This window comes from Lepidothrix coronata, unplaced genomic scaffold, assembly GCF_001604755.1.
Source record: "Lepidothrix coronata isolate B3197 unplaced genomic scaffold, Lepidothrix_coronata-1.0 Scaffold40, whole genome shotgun sequence".
Lineage (NCBI taxonomy): Eukaryota > Metazoa > Chordata > Aves > Passeriformes > Pipridae > Lepidothrix > Lepidothrix coronata.
Window position 1 is genome coordinate 5071327 of NW_016690220.1, and position 16579 is coordinate 5087905.

A 16579-nucleotide genomic window follows, 5' to 3' on the forward strand; every position below is an offset into this window, starting at 1 on the left:
GGAGAGGAGAGGAGAGGAGAGGAGAGGAGAGGAGAGGAGAGGAGAGGAGAGGAGAAGAGAGGAGAGGAGAGGAGAAGAGAGGAGAGGAGAATGGCTCTTCAGCCACATCATATGGGCAAAGAAGTTCATATTTTTTTATTTTCTTTTATTTTCTGTTCAAAAATGAAACTCAACTACTTCATTCTTACATCATCCCTATCTCCTTTTTTCTTCTTTTCAAATGCTTTTTCTCATTTGATAATATTCTTTTTAATTTGAAAAACGAGCATTCCATACTATATTCACAATGATTGTACATGATGAATTTGCAAAGTGGTATAATGAGGTTCTGATTTGTTCTCTGTTCCTTTCACAATAATTCATAATATTCCATCTGATTTTTGACTGCCAGTCAGCGCTGCTCTCCTCTTTCCATAAGGCTATCTATTACCATTTAGAATGAGATTTAGGGTTGTAATCATCAACTCACAACGCATCCAAGAATATGTAAAATTAGGACCATTCTTTCCTTGCCCCCCCCACCAAGGGCATTATTCTCTATTAATCTACATTGAATTTAATCAGCTGTTTTATCATAGCATTCTTGGATTGCTTTGCAGCTCTTTATCATCAGTAGATGGTATCATCAGCAAACTTTGTTGCCTAAGTATTCTTCCTTTTTCTGATCATTTATGAATATGCTAATGAGCATATTGCAGCACAGAACAGTAGACTACGTTGGCGAATTCCTTCCACTGTGACAGATTATGTTTTACCCATGCCATCCTTTATCCTAGTTTGTAATCCACTATTAGTCCATATGAGAATCTTCCCTGTTATCCCATGGTCTCTTAATTCTTAGATTTTTCGCAAGAAACCTTGATATATTGTTTTGGGAAATACATTTACTAAATCCAGAAAACACTGACAGACTTGATTTTTTTTTTTTTTAACAGAAGATGAAGGCTTATCACAAGGATATGTTTTCTACTTGTCCATCTAATACTGATATTCTTCAAAAAAGTTTGTTCTAGCTCATCTAACACTGAATTTACTGGCATATAGTAATGTTTGAGCTGTTTCATCTCCAAGTTTCTTTAGAGCTCCTGAGTGCATGTCATCTCTGTCTGTAGATTTCTTCTTGTCCTTTTGGTCCATTTGCTCAGAGAACTCATCCATCAATAACTAGATTTGAGAAAGATACATCAAGAAATAGATGTGATAAAGATCCTCCAACATTTTCCCCCCTCAAAAAGCTTTACCATTTGAAAAATCTCCCCCAGTTCTTCTCAAATGTACATACATTCAAAAGAATTACAAAAAAAGTTTAATTTTTCAGCTATATTGTCTCATTTTTCATAAGTTAATCACCTCTTGGACTTAAAGTTCTCCAGAACACTTAGTTTTTGAACACACACAGAAAAATGATTTGTTATTCATGTCTATGCTTTCAATTCTTTCCTGAACACATTTTTTTCTTTTTTTTTTTTTTACTCAGGTTCTTTACCCACGGAATTCTTCTTTTGGTATTCAATAACTTCCCTCTGCAACACATACAGGCAATATGCATTTGCTCCAAGTTATCTGTGGCAATGGATTTGCCATATGCAGGATGGAAAAACTCCTGTCAGAGATGGATTGGTGAGGAAAACAGTCCAAACATTATGGAGACAGAAGTTTTTACTGTGGTTTAAACATGTTTCAAAATGGCTTTTTGTATTTTCTGCAGTGTCACTGTCTCCTTCTTCCCGACACCCCCTGTGAAGCTCTTGTCTCACACAGAGTGTCCTGGGAAGGTGTCCTGAGGTGTTTCTCATTGGTCCCTTGTTAACCCCTTTCTATTGGTTGTTGACCCTTTACCTGATGTTTTTTTCTGTGTGACCCTGACCTTGTGATTGGTCCCCTTTTGACCCTCCTAAAAGCCTTATAAACCCCAACCCCACAATAAACTCTCTCTTTCGTCCGTCCCTCCCTGTGTGGTCTGTGTGTGCTCCTTGCGGGGTCGCCGGGCCACATGCAGGGGCGGGGGGAAGGGCATTCACCTCGCAGGTTATGGGGCCAGCATCCTAAGGCCTGGAGGTCTCCCCAAATCCCACTAATCCGCCGTAGTTATCAATATGTTTTGAGTTTTTAAATACATTACCATGTAGTCATATATGTATTAAACAAAAAAATCTCATAGAGCAAGACTGACACAACTTGTCCCTACCTCATTTAATAGTACAACAGCATACGCAATATGTAGTATCTTTACCGAGACATTATGAAGTTTCAAGGCGCAACTAGTAACATACAGGACAATGATTATGTCATCTTTGAGAACAGCAAATAAGTTGGGGTCAATTCAACCTAATCAAGTAGTTCAATAAACAAACATTTAAAAAAAAAAAAAAAAGAGTGCGTGTCAGATGAGTGACCAAGTCTTCTGGTCACAACTCCAAGAAGGGATGGTTAGGTAAAGGCAATTAGATTTCAACAAAGGATGATGGTTATCCCTGAAGTGTACTAGGGTAAGGATACAAGGTTATGAAACACTGGGATCTCCATTATCCTTTAGTGGACACCTGGTAAATGTACATGCAATGGGCTCATAAAGGCTCAGAATTCAATTGATGATGTTAGAGCCAACTTGTCTTTTGTAACAGAGGGAAAGAGAGTAGCCTCTCTATGAAACTTTCAGTTGTATGGCACAACAAGAGAAGGTGGAAAACTGCTAGCTGAGCATATCTGCCCACAAAAGAAAAAGACAAGGTGAAATCAAAGGACTAGACTAACTTTTGAAGATGAAACAGAATAGAGACGGAGGTTTGATGCCCCAGAGAAGAAAAAAAAAGTAAAAAATAAGGGTAGCAGGAAGGACGAAAATGGATGCTAGCTCTGAAATAAGACAACAAGAATATCAGGCACTGGAAACTGAAGGAGAACCAAGGAAGTACACAGAAACACTGAAAAAAAATAGAAGGGACAGAGTTCCAGACAGAAACAAAAATGGCACTCATAAGAAAAGGCTGGAGATTCACAGCATCATGTCTATGTGATCATAGCTCCTTACTAGTTACTGACAGTCTGCTCATGAAAGGGGATCAAAAAATCCAAAATGGAATCATGTCTGTTAGGTGCAACTGGCAGGTAGACCTAGAACTGAGAAACATCACAAGAAAGCTGAAAAACAATTACAACCCCCCAAAACCAATACTGCTCAATTCCCACCAGAAAAAAAAAATATCAAGGACTAACTGTTTCAGAGAATACTTGCAAATGAGTAGATATTTGTGTGAACTTCAAGGACATCAAGTCACCAGAGAAGGAGTAAAATGACTAATAAGAGAATAGACTTACCAATACCTAAATGATGAGTGGTGTAAGAAGTCTCTGTAGTATTTGCCTGTTGAGGTACATTTATTGAAGGAAGTAATTTTTCAAGAGGTAAATTTGACTTGAACACCCGAGAGAATAGCTACCTAGGATCAAAGCTGACATAACAGATAAGAACAGCTTTAAACTGAAAAATTATAGATCTCCAAACACAAGTGGAAAGACAAAACATAGGGTAAATAAGAATCCAGACATGGATTAAAAATACCTGCGGTAGCAGGAGAACATATGGCAAATAAAAAGAATTAAGACTGTGAACAGCAATCAGGTAACAGATGATGACATGCCTGAGTCTGCTCCATATAAGAAACAGAGTAGGAAACAACTCTGATGTGTAAACAACTCTCAAGAGCTTTCTCAATACAATGGAAGATCTTGAATTACATTTATAGGATGTGAAAATTAATGTTAAGGAGAAAACAGAAGTTTGATAACATAAAATTCAAAACTGGAGTATAGATAGGGAAGAACAAATACCACTCAGGAAAGATAATTCTAAAGATGACAGCACTGGGATATGCAACAAGTTATAACGCATACTTGTTTTTATAAAAGCCCGTGTTTAAAGAGTTTCCGCTGGAATCAAGATGAAAGTTTATGAGATCCATGGTCAGATATAAACTGGGATATTGATCACTGCAACATCGTTGGAAAGAGAAATACTATTGGTTATTGTGACAATATCTATTGTGACAGGAGGCAAACTTCCTGACAAAGATTACAACTAACTATAGTAACAATAGCTAGTGATATAGGTGCAAGCATGTTACAGCCAACAAACCTGCATAGCAAATAGCCAGAGCTAACAAAAACTTGCATCATTTAAATTTTATTCTGCCATGTAATGAAGACTTTAATAGTTTAACATGGAAAGCTGAGTCAATATAAATTAAATCAAAGAACTGGAATAATGTTTTCATAAGTCAATTATCAACGTCATAAGCATAAACTTCACGGGACCCAAATGAAGGAATTCAGAGACTAGAATGTCTTTATGTCAAAGACAGTAGCACATCTAGGAAACTGAATTCCAGACATCTGGAGCAGACTCCAGATCTGATTCAATTAAGAAATGTCACAAAGTAGGCTACTAGCTACAAGAGCAAAAAAGTGCAGCAAGGATTATGAGGGTCATTTAACCTCAACAACAACATGGAAATTGAATGGAACTTACCAAGTTTTTTCCTGGCACAGTACAACAAAACAGAGCCAAAAATAAAAAATTAACTAATTAATTAATAAAGGTAGATTTGGTGAGTTTGAACAAAGAACGATGGTCTAAACTGGGCCAGAAGCTGAATTAGGACTTTTGCATCTGTTTTCAAACAGACTTTGATGACTAAGTATGAAAATCAGCATGGATAATAAGAGGAATACAGAACAGAAACTATCACAAATGAGGTAAAAGTACCAAAAATTCAAATCACTATGTACTCTTAAATGAGAAAGAGTAAAACTTCTTTCCAGTGTTACCAGCAAATATGATAATAAGGAGAGTGCAACCTCTCCCCTCGTTTCCTCATCAGAGGACAATATTGTTGACAATGCACAAGAAAAAGTTGGAAAAAGACTCAAGAGGTTGATCTTTGACTTTCAAGGCAGCACAGTTTCTCAGATCCTTGTCTTTGCATGAAGATAGTTCTGGCAGCTTTTTTTGCCATTCCATAAACTCAAAGAGGAATGGGACATGCCAGCCCATGCTAGCTGTGTCTTTCCACCACCACATGAAAAGAGGGGCGTGAAAATCCTGGGGATCTTGAGAATTCAGCAGCTTTCAGTGTCACCTTTCACTCATGCTTTGATCCATGCATGCTTCAAATCTAAGTCAGATTGCTGAGAAATTAATTTACTACAATCTGCACTATCACTTAGCAGTGATCGTCAGGCAGCTCTTTAAAAGTAGTATGTTTGATTTTTATGTATGATGGGTATGTTACAAATTACTTACAATGATTTTTTTTGTTTTAGATCTTGATTCTGCCAAGAAGACAAACCAGGCAAAACAGGCACATCAGTCAGTGATAAATATTTATTTGAGTTATATTTTATCCTGAAGGAGAGAATGACCATTTCTGCAGTCAGTTTTCAGAGTGACTTTTTTATCTGTGTCACCAGTTAGAGTAACACAAACCTCTGATTTGCATAGGACAGCAGTGGTGCACACTTACCACTGGAGAATGACCACAACAAACCAACCTTTGTTTAAGCAACAAGCTTTATTTTGAGCCAGACAAGGGAGAAGACCTATAAGAAGCAAATCCTGATAGGTGGCATAATGATTTTTATCATGCCAATGTTCTCCCTTACACTACTGGCTCAGGAGTCAAACTGCCCCCCACACAGGGAAGTACCAGGACATTCACACATAGGCCTGAAGGTATTCATCACTTCTGATGAGGCATAACTGGCTCAACTATGCTGAAGTGAGAGGCAGCTGTTATGTCTTAGAAGGGGTCATAAACCACCAAAGACCCTCAAAGCGGTCCCAGACTCATTTCTGGGGCCTATCAACAGGACTGCGCATGATCTACAGTGTTGCAACACCCAGTGTAAAACTTCCCCCCAGGAGAGGTACCTGGGCATTCACACCTGAACTGAACGTATATTGAACCCATTGAATTCTGTGTTTTGGGGCTTCCCCAACCCCTGATGGATCAAGACTGCAACTATCATTTTGACCAACCAGGTCTCATCGCTGGGTTCATGGGTGGTGACAACTTCCCTCTCCACTATCTAATCTTATCCTTTATTTATCTTTCTTTCTTTTCCTTATATACTTTCTTAAGTGATATATTTATACGTTTATATTGCTATATTACTATAGTTCATAATAACCGAAACAGCTACATACCTCGTTTCCATTACAACCAGACTGTGCTAAAATAAACTGTATATATATATATATGTGTGTATACACACACACACACACACACACCAGTGATTCAGTGTCGTTTCACTCTAATCCACCCCAAGGGACCTATTAACAAGAACCTCAGTTACTCTCGCCTTCGGGGTGGGTCGTAACAATAGTGGGCAACGTTTCCTAGAAAAAAAAAAGATTACTTTTTTGACTACTACATTTGATATGATTTTAACTAAACAGATCAGCAGTTTCAGACTAGAATTAGAATTACTGTATTGCCCTAAGCCTAGTACAGGAGTGAATTTACAGATGCTGACATTTTGCCTAGCTTTCAAGGATGCAAGTTAAACAAACAGCCCAAGTAAAGCCTATAACTCAATAACTATTATTTAGACTAGCAACTATTAGAAGCAAACTTATCAAGAGATACCTTATTTAAATCAATGCACATGTAAACTCAGAAAAATAACATGTTGGTGGAAACAGGCTGCATAAAATGGCTCAAGAATTTACTTGAGTATCCACATCCCTTTTCACCCCCACTGTGAGAATTATTTTATTTTGCTTCCCCAGGTAGAAACAGCAAAAGCCTGCATAAACCCTTGCCATCCCTGCACGCACACCCTCGCCTCCTGCAGTCTAAAATCCTCTGGTGTGGCAGCTGTATATCTTTAGAGGCAGGAGAGCAAGCTTCACACAATTTAATTACAGGTGGGAAACTGGAGTAACTTTGTAGGACAGGAAGCTATGTCAGTCTCCAGTGACAGAACAGCAGAAGACAAAATGACTTCAAATATCAATACAAATTTCACTTCAGTTGCCAACACAGAGTTCACACACTACAATGCCATGAGTAATCAACCCATCCCGGGTCTGGCTGTTGATTACAGCAGGTAATTCTGCAGTTACCCTGGGAGGAGGTACCTCGGGCTCAGCCAATTTGGCAGTATCTACCTTATCTTAACTGTCTCTAAACTGTAAGTGTCTCATTCCACGCTGAGATTCCCATTTCTTTCTCACTGGACTGCATTGAATTAGCTACCTCTTGCAGATGGTCATTTTATTGAAGACTGATAACAAAAAACACATTAATGACATCCACCTCCTAGGTGTTATTTGTCCAAACTAACCAAATTTGCCTCTCCACAGAATGGCAATTTGACTTTCCTCTTAACGCTAGAGCATGCAGACAATTATTTCCTGCTACCTGTGCAACTTGTTTCTATTTTGTGCCATTATCTTCCCAGTTTTGCTGTGCTTCTCAGAACAGAGTAACCTGATCTTTTCTCTTCCTTTCTATGCCCTTTTTTCACCTGCAGTAAATGAAGAACAATTTCAAAAAGCTGCTATCTTACTGTTTCTTATTTTTCATGCAGAATGGAAAATTATGCATGCCCTTACTACTCAAGTATTTATGGAATATCTGCCCCCCTTTGGCAGATTCTACATGGCATCATTCTGCAATTCACTAGCAAAAAGCCCCATGCAGCTGATCATCCTGGTTTGGTAGCTTTGCATAAACTCTCATTATTATAGTGGTCTTTCGTTCCCCCCACCCCATCACTAAGAAAATCTGAGTGGGCTTAAATGGGAGTTTTTAATATTTGTACTCCTGTTTCCCCCAGCCCGGCACGTGGGCGCTCGGCACGTGGGTGCTCGGCGCGGCCCCTGCCTGGCCCCGGGCGCTTGGCGTGGCCTGGCCCCAGACGTGGAAAGAAGAGACAGAGGGGGAGCTTTGCCAGCGCGGCCTGTGCCCTCATGGGAGATGAGAGGGGAAGCCCCAGAGCACACAGAGGGGAAAGACAACTCTAAACCTGGGCAGAGGGAGCTCGTAAAGGAGCTGTAAGGCCATCCATCTAAGAGGTCACTCTAATTAAACCTACGTCCTGAGGACCTCACTGCCACCTCGCTGCCATCTGCCCTGGCAGATGAACCTCAGGATTAAAGGGCGGGTTCAGTTCCGCGCACACTGCATCTCACCTAAAAAATCCATTGCGCAGGCTTGAAGGCCTTATCCACATTTGCAAAGCCCTGCAGCGACATCTCCTACAAATGCAGTCACACAAGGATCAAAAGACAAAGGCATATACACCTGCCTCCAAAGATGTACTCAAATTAACTCTAGCATGCTGGAACACCAGAACCATGCTCGATTCTGCAGACAGCAGACGTCCTGAGTGTCGTTCTGCCCTAATTGCCCATGAACTGTCACGTCTCAACATCGACATTGCTGCTCTCAGTGAAGTTCGCCTTCACGAGGAAGGCAGCCTCAGAGAACATGGTGCTGGTTACACACTCCTTTGGTCAGGTAAACCCAGAACCGAAAAACATCTCTCAGGAGTCGGCTTCATGATTAAAAACTCTGTTGTTCCTAAACTCGAAAATCTGCCGACAGGTCACTCTGACCGCATTATCTCCCTACGCCTTCCACTACACAACAAGCAACACGTTGTCCTCTTTAGTATATACGCCCCAACTCTGCAAGCTGACCCTGCTGAAAAAGATAAATTTTACACCGACCTGCACTGCCTTACCCAAAAGGTTCCTGCAGATGATAAGATCATTATCCTCGGTGATTTCAATGCCAGAGTAGGAAAGAATTTCGAAGCCTGGAAAGGAATGTTAGGCAAGTATGGTGTTGGAAGCTGCAACGATAATGGTCGACTTCTGCTAGAATTCTGTGCGGAACAACAGCTCACCATTACTAATACTATCTTTCAGCAGAAAAATAGTCTGAAGACAACATGGATGCATCCCAGATCCAAGCATTGGCACCTCATCAATTATGTCTTGATGCAACGGAGAGATGTCCGCGATGTCCACCACACCCGTGTGATGCCCAGTGCAGAATGCCAAACAGACCATCGACTGGCGCGCTGTAAATTCAATCTTAAATTCAAACCTAAAAGGGGCAGTATCCCAAGGAGGAGACTCCAAGTTAACAATCTCCAATCAGCCAGTGAGAAACAAATTCCAGGCTAATCTTCAAACTAGGCTCGAAAACCATTCCATGGATTCTACAGATCCCTCTCCTAAAACACTTTGGCACCATATTAAAAACAGCATCCTGCAGTCCTCTGAAGAATCCTTAGGGTTCTCCTTCAAGAAGAACAAGGACTGGTTCGATGAAAACAATCAAGAGATCCAGGAATTGTTGAGGAAGAAGAGAACCGCCCACCAAGCACACCTTGCACTGCCATCCTGTCACACAAGAAAAACAGCCTTTCGTCTTGCATGCAGGAAGCTCCAACAGAAACTCCGTGACATCCACAACAAGTGGTGGATCAATCTAGCTGAAAAAACACAATTATGAGCAGACACAGGTGATCACAGAGGATTCTACGAAGCCCTGAAAACAGCATATGGGCCTACATACCAAGCCCAAAGTCCTCTACTCAGCGCTGATGGTCAAACACTTCTGACAAAACCTCCATTCTGAATCGATGGTCTGAACACTTTCAGACTCTCTTCAGTACTAGCCACGTAGTTCAAGACTCAGCTATTCAGTCTATCACACAACAACCAGTGAAGTATGAATTGGATACTGCCCCCACCTTAGGAGAAACCCTCAAGGCCATACAGCAGGTGAAAATCGGCAAGGCAGCTGGGGTTGATGGAATTCCACCCGAAGTCTGGAAATATGGGGGCCTTGCACTCCATGCTAAATTTCACGAGTTTGTGGTGCGCTGTTGGGAACTAGGCTAACTACCATCAGACCTTCGTGATGCAGTCATCATCACCTTATATAAGAAGAAAGGAATTAAATCAGACTGTTCAAATTACTGTGGTATCACTCTGCTCTCCATTGCTGGCAAAATCCTGGCAAGAATACTCTTAAACAGACTAATACTCACTATAGCAGAAGGAATTCTACCTGAAAGTCAGTGTGGTTTCAGAGCCAATAGGAGTACCACAGACATGGTGTTTGTTCTCAGACAACTGCAAGAGAAGTGTAGGGAACAGAACAAAGGTCTTTATGTAACCTTTGTTGATCTCACCAAGGCTTTCGATACTGTGAGCAGAAAAGGTCTATGGCAGATTTTGAAATGCTTAGGTTGTCCCCTCAAGCTCCTTAAAATGATCATCTCACTCCATGAGGATCAACACAGCCAAGTCAGATATGGCAATGCACCTTCTGAGCCCTTTCCAATAACCAGTGGTGTGAAACAAGGCTGCGTTTTCGCACCAACCCTACTCACAGTCTATTTTAGCATGATGTTCCAAAGGGCCACGGCAGACCTCAGTGATCAGGACGGTATCTACATTCGATACCGTACTGAAGGAAGCCTTTTCAACCTAAGGCGACTGAAGGCCCACACTAAGACCTTAAACCATCTTGTCCGGGAGCTGCTTTACGCTGATGACGCTGCCCTTGTGGCCCACACAGAAGCAGCTCTGCAGCATTTAACATCCTGCTTTGCAGATGCTGCTGAGCTCTTTGGGCTGGAAGTCAGCTTAAAGAAGACAGAAGTTCTCTATCAACTGGCACCTCAGGAAGTCTTCCATCATTCCCACATCACCATTGGCAAATCAGAGCTCAGATCAGTCCAGCAGTTTAATTACCGAGGTAGTCTCATCTCCTCGGATGGTAAGATTGACGGAGAGATAGACAACAGGTTAGCAAAGGCATATAGTGCCTTTGGAAAGCTTCATAAAAGAGTTTGGCAAAATAAACACTTGAAGAAAAGCACAAAGATCAGTTTTTACAGAGCCATTGTGCTGTCTACTCTCTTAAAGGGATCTGAATCATGGGTCATCTGCCACCACCACCTGCGACTCTTAGAACACTTCCATCAACGCTGCCTCCGTACAATCCTAAACATCCACTGGTCAGATTATGCGACTAATACATCTGTTCTAGAACAAGCAGCAGTCACAAGTATAGAGGCCATGTTGCTGAGAACACAGCTGCGCTGGGCAGGGCACATCTCAAGGATGAAGGACCACCACCTCCCTAAGATCTTGCTTTATGGTGAACTTGCCACCAGCTGCCACATGAGAGGAGCCCCAAAGAGAAGATACAAGGACTCCCTGAAACAACATCTCAGTCTTGGCCATATTGATCAACACAACTGGTCTACTCTGGCCTCCAATCGGGAGGTGTGGAGACACACCATCTATAATGCTGCTGATGCTTTTGAGAATGCACACAGGATGACTCTCGAGGAGAAAAGACAACGCAGAAAGATTCGTGCCTTGCAGAATACACCACCTAAGGAGACTGTCTGCTGTGCCTTTTGCAACCGGTTGTGCCTGTCTCGTATTGGCCTTTTTAGCCACCAGCACGCTTGTAACAAACGTGGGTAAAGCCCTTCCAAAATCTAGCCATGATGATGATTCCTGTTTCCCCAGACAAAACTCCCTATTAATTTCTCCATCATGTCACATCACCTCTCTTCTGTTTCCACTAAATCATTATTTTGAAAATGTATTAAGACTTCACATTTTCTTTTGCTTATTCCTTTTTATCGTGGTCATACAAGAGTTCCATCAGACTGAGCCAACCATCTACACAGTCTTGAATAACCCTGTACCTTCTAGTTCTTGTCCTAGTCCAGGACTGCTATATATGAGATTAGGCTTTCTTTATCATCCTTCAGTTTTATAGAAAACTATCTTATTACTACATTAGTGAAGTAGTAAGTTCAATGGTAACAACACACATTTTCCATTTTTCCTTAGGAGTGTTCTATCCTATGGTCATGAAATTGTCCATTCTGTGACCATAGGCTTATCCCCAAGATATCTGTGTTTGCGTGAACTTTAATTGGAAAACCTAATTCACTCACTCTACTCTTAAATGCCAAGAGTCACTTTTGATCCATTCAGGAGCATTTCTAGCATACATAGCTACATAGGTGGGTAATACTGTACGGCCTCAATGAATCTCAGAAATCTTTAAGCATTGTATCTGACTTGGGATCTAAAGAGACAACACATGCCCTGGACTGTAATTTGAACAGATTGCCTCCCAAAACTGAGAACATATCTCACAGAATGGTTTGGGTTGGAAGGGACCTTAAAGATCACCGAGTTCCAACCCTCCTTCCATAGTCCCATCCAACCCAGCCTTGAACACGTTCAGAGATGAGGGATCCACAGCTTCTCTGAGCAACCTGCCAAATACAGACAGTGTCTTAAGTCACAGAGATTCCTTATAGCCCTAAAAAGTGAAAATACTCCTTAGACTTACCCAACACTCAGTGACGCATTTTCTTCTATTTTTATGAAGCTCAGATTTTCTGTATAAGCCATTGATCTTGTAAGTCTTTTTGTTTGTTTCAAGACCATCCAAGCTCAAGCATGCAAGAATCCGTTTTGAAACCCAAGGAGGCCAACACAGCTGTTTTTAACCGTGTCAATGTCAAGTCACATTCAAATGGATTTCCTCCTCCATGCACAAAAGCAGCTATTTTTAAAAACTGTAAAACTGCACACATCTGGGAACTCTTACAGTACTAGTAATCCCTATATAGTATATGTTGTCATCACTAGCAGGAATTCCCTCTTCCTTGACCACAGGCCAAAAGAATACAACTTCTTTTTGAAGTAGCTCTGGTTTATTTGGGCTTAATTTCAGGCTTTTTGCCATATCCTTATCACAGATTATTACTAATGTTTCCGTTCTGGATGTTTCTACTATGAAACACGATCATCATACCATGCTACAAATACAGAGACATATGCCACACTGTATTCTTTATTATCCTACCTGTTTCAGCTCTTGCTAAAGAAACAAACTGCAATGAGTAGTCAGGGAGAGTGAACATTCACACTTCTTGATAGATTTTCAATAACCTCCAATAACTCTCTCTTCTCTGATGGGGTTACTTGGTCAGATGGCTACCAAGCGGTTCAGTGTTCTTCAGGAAACAGCTTATGCTACTCCCATCCATTACATCTATTTTGGCTTTTTTGTTCTTTTAAAAAATTCTAGCAATGCTCTAGAACAAGAGTTTCTCATTCCCCTTTATGCTTTTTTTCTAGTCCCACTTCTAACAGGTCCACGGTTTCATGCTATGCAGCAACCCTCCCCTTTGTTGAGTATTTGCTGGTTTTGAGGGTTATTTGGCAAAACTGTCAGGGAGTTGTTTCTGTTTCAAGGAATTCTGCTAATTTCATCCCACTAAGAAAGTTTCAAGACAAGACTCAACAAATCCCTCCTCTTCAGTGAGTTCCTACTCATTATATCTAGTTGCCATTATGGTTTCTATCCCTGGAGCCAGGAAACAGTTCACTAAAAAAAACAACTGTGAAAGTTTACTGCTTTCTTGCAATTTGCCTCACCTAGCCCACACCTGCATGAGGAACTTAGATGGATAAAATTTGAGGATGTTTTCCCTGACACTTATTAAATGTTATTTATCATATAGTAATCCAAGCCAACTATTATTTCAACCCTTTTATTTTTTCTTTCCAGCTTTCTTTGTCAAATTTCAGAGGTCAAATACCCCTGCTCAGTCACCTCACTTTTGGATAAATGCACATTATCAACCACAACCCAGTTTATTTTAATGAGTTGGAAGGATTTACCTTGTGCCAAGAAGCAGTAAGGGCCAGCTGCTCCCCTAAGGGAGGGAAAGCCACAGGCCGAGGATGACTCAGTGCAGGCAGTGCCTGTGCTGACCAAGGCACAGTCCCACATCTGAACACAGTACATAGATCACACTACTTACTGGTAGTCTGTTAACAGGGCCCTCCAATAGTCCCAGAGAAGGCAAAATGATGAGCTAGGTCCAGAGATCACATAGGCTCTCCAGCCAGGAACAAAAGGAGAAGGAAATAAGGTTACAACACAGGTCCAAAATCAACCTAGAAAACAAAGACAAAGCAGAAGACAGGCAATAAAGTACATCTAAAGAACACAAGCTACCTATAATCCAGGTCTGAGGTCTCTCCAGGAGTTAGGGGCACATCAGAAGTCCTAAGTTGGAGCTGAAATGGCGCTTCTGGGTCTATGGGCAGGGTTGTGGACAGAGGCCCCATGTGAGGCTGGTTAGAGCAGTTAAAGCCTATTGGTGCTCTCAGACCTGATATTTTGCAGTTTCTATTTATTACCTACATGTTTACTCCTTGGATTTTATTTTTACAATATCTATTAACAGTTTTCCTCGACTAGAGTCACCATGCCAGTGCACTTCACAGTCAAACCTCTGTTATTGCTCTCCAGCTGGCCAGACCAGAACTAAAATTTTAGGGTTGCTGTTGCAGTTTATTTGCTGCTTCTATTTTATATCTTTCAATTTCTCCAACAATTGAATGACTTTTCATACCTGAAAAGTCATGACTCATGATTGTCAGCTCTACCCAAATTTATAGGCATGTTTTTTGTGTCCAGATAATTTTCTTTTTTGTTTTGTTTTCCACATAAAGACCAAATAACTGAATTTGGGGTGTTTCCCTTGATTTTTCATTACTACAAAAACATCAGCAATAGTACTTGGTCATGCTTTTCTTGGGCCTGTTTCAGAAGGGCACCTCACAGACTTTTACAAGATCTGGGTAGCCCAGTACCTTTCAAAGGTTATGATCTGCTTGGCTTGACAAGCTATTTGATAGGAAAACACCTAATTTCTCCAGTTCCAGTCTTTACATTCACTTGTTCTGACTTTTTTTCAAAATGGTATATTTAGACAAATGAACTACGATGGTTTTCCTCAATCTTTTACTAGGCTGATCTTTTTCTGAACTTTTCATGGCCTGCAAACCCAGTAACACGGATATTACAGGTGCCTTTTGTAACCTGGGCACAGCACTTGCCCAGTCTCACATCCTAAGAACTAGTTTCTTCTAAGGCCTGTAGCTCCTTCATTTGCTTAGTGGTGTGACTTGATTGCTAAGTTCAAATTGAAGCTCCCTTCTGGTTAATGGCACTACATTTGCCATTTGCTATCACGATTTGCTCCAGCTTGGTCCCACAGAAATAGAGATCATCAGTTTGCTCCTTGGAAACTGAATCTGTTTCAAGCACCTGCAGAGGAACTCTTCACTAAGAAGCTGAAACAATTTCTTTGTTTAATTAGAAATAAATATATAAAGTAAAATGGCATGAATTAAAACCTTTTATCGCAGATGTAAGTCTCTTACAGACCTTTGCTGCAAATATTTATGCAAAACTAGTGCTCCCCTTTCTAGTTTATGGCAATTGCCCAACTTCTCTTTCACCTCTTTTTCTTTGCCTCACTCTCAGACAATTCAGCAAGCCAAGTACGTTGGCCAACTTTTTCTTGGCCTTTGACTTGCACTTAAATTTCAGGTTTAGGGCTGCCATTGCATAAGAATAAGCCATTGATATGTCTCCTACATTCACGTTTGGAAACAAAAATGTCAGTAAAGCTCCACCTGATGCACTACAGTCCTTTAATAGCAAATAAAGACAGCAATTACCTAACTTACGTTACGTTGTGAATCTATTCATAAGGCCCAGATTAACATTTTAATATTTCCATAACTGATGTTCATAGTATGAAAACACAGAACCACAGAGTGGCTTGCATTGGAAGTGACCTTAAAGAGCATCTAGTTCCAATTCCTATTCCCAATAGGGGCTGGGTCCCCTTCCACTAAACGAGGTTCTCAAAGCCTCATCTGACCTGGTCGCGAAGACTCCAAAGCATAGGGCATCCACAGCTTCTTTGGACAACTTGTTTCAGTGCCTCATCACCCTCACAGTAAAGAATTTCTTCCTAATATCTAATGTAAAACTCTTCCCCCTTTTCCTATCGCTATTTCACTGTGTAAGAAGTCACCCTCCCTCTTATTTTAAGCCCCTTTTAGTGGTGTGTACTACACTTCAAGGCGGAAAACTGAGCTGTGTTTGAAACTCCTGAATGTCACTATTCCAGGCAACTCGTGCCTTTATAACTCTCGTTTTCAAAGGTACCCGAGAACCTTCATGTCTCCTCCCTCCCCACACAAATCTCGAGGATAAGTCCACTAAAAAAAAAAAAAATATCTCAGTTACCTTCTCAGGGCTACAAAGCCGCCATTAGTGCTGCCTGGCGGGCGGCGTTGAAAGCCCAAGATTTTTACTCGTGGATTTATTCACGGCGGGCAGGTGGGCTCCAGGGTCATGGCAAGCTTCCCTCGCTCCCCTCTCCGCTTACCCCGGGCACTGCCGCGGGCAGGCGGCGCCGGCGGGAGCTGCTCCCGGCCCCGCTCCCGGCCCCGCGGCGGCCAGCGGAGGGCGCCCGCCCCGCTTCCCGCCCGCCAGCCGAGACCGGGACCCGCGGGCGGCGGCGTGGACGGTGGGTGGGTGGTTATGTAGGTGTGTGGGCATCCTCCGCCCGGACCCCCGGCCGCGACCACGGCCTCCGCCTCCGCCTCGTCCCGCCGGCTGAGGCGCTGCCGCCGCGGGGAGAA

General features: G+C 41.7%; 1 long non-coding RNA gene across 2 annotated transcripts in view; it reads right to left on the minus strand.

Annotated features, from left to right (window-relative positions):
- LOC108496447 overlaps window positions 1-16299 on the minus strand; it is a 66202-nt gene extending 49903 nt beyond the window's left edge. For both annotated transcript variants that reach the window (XR_001874466.1, XR_001874464.1), the window contains exons 1-2: window positions 16182-16299; window positions 13894-14029 (exon numbers count right to left, since the gene is read on the minus strand). This is a non-coding gene — a long non-coding RNA (uncharacterized LOC108496447). The remainder of the gene's footprint in view (window positions 1-13893; window positions 14030-16181) is intronic.
- Between the last annotated feature and the right edge of the window lie 280 nt (window positions 16300-16579).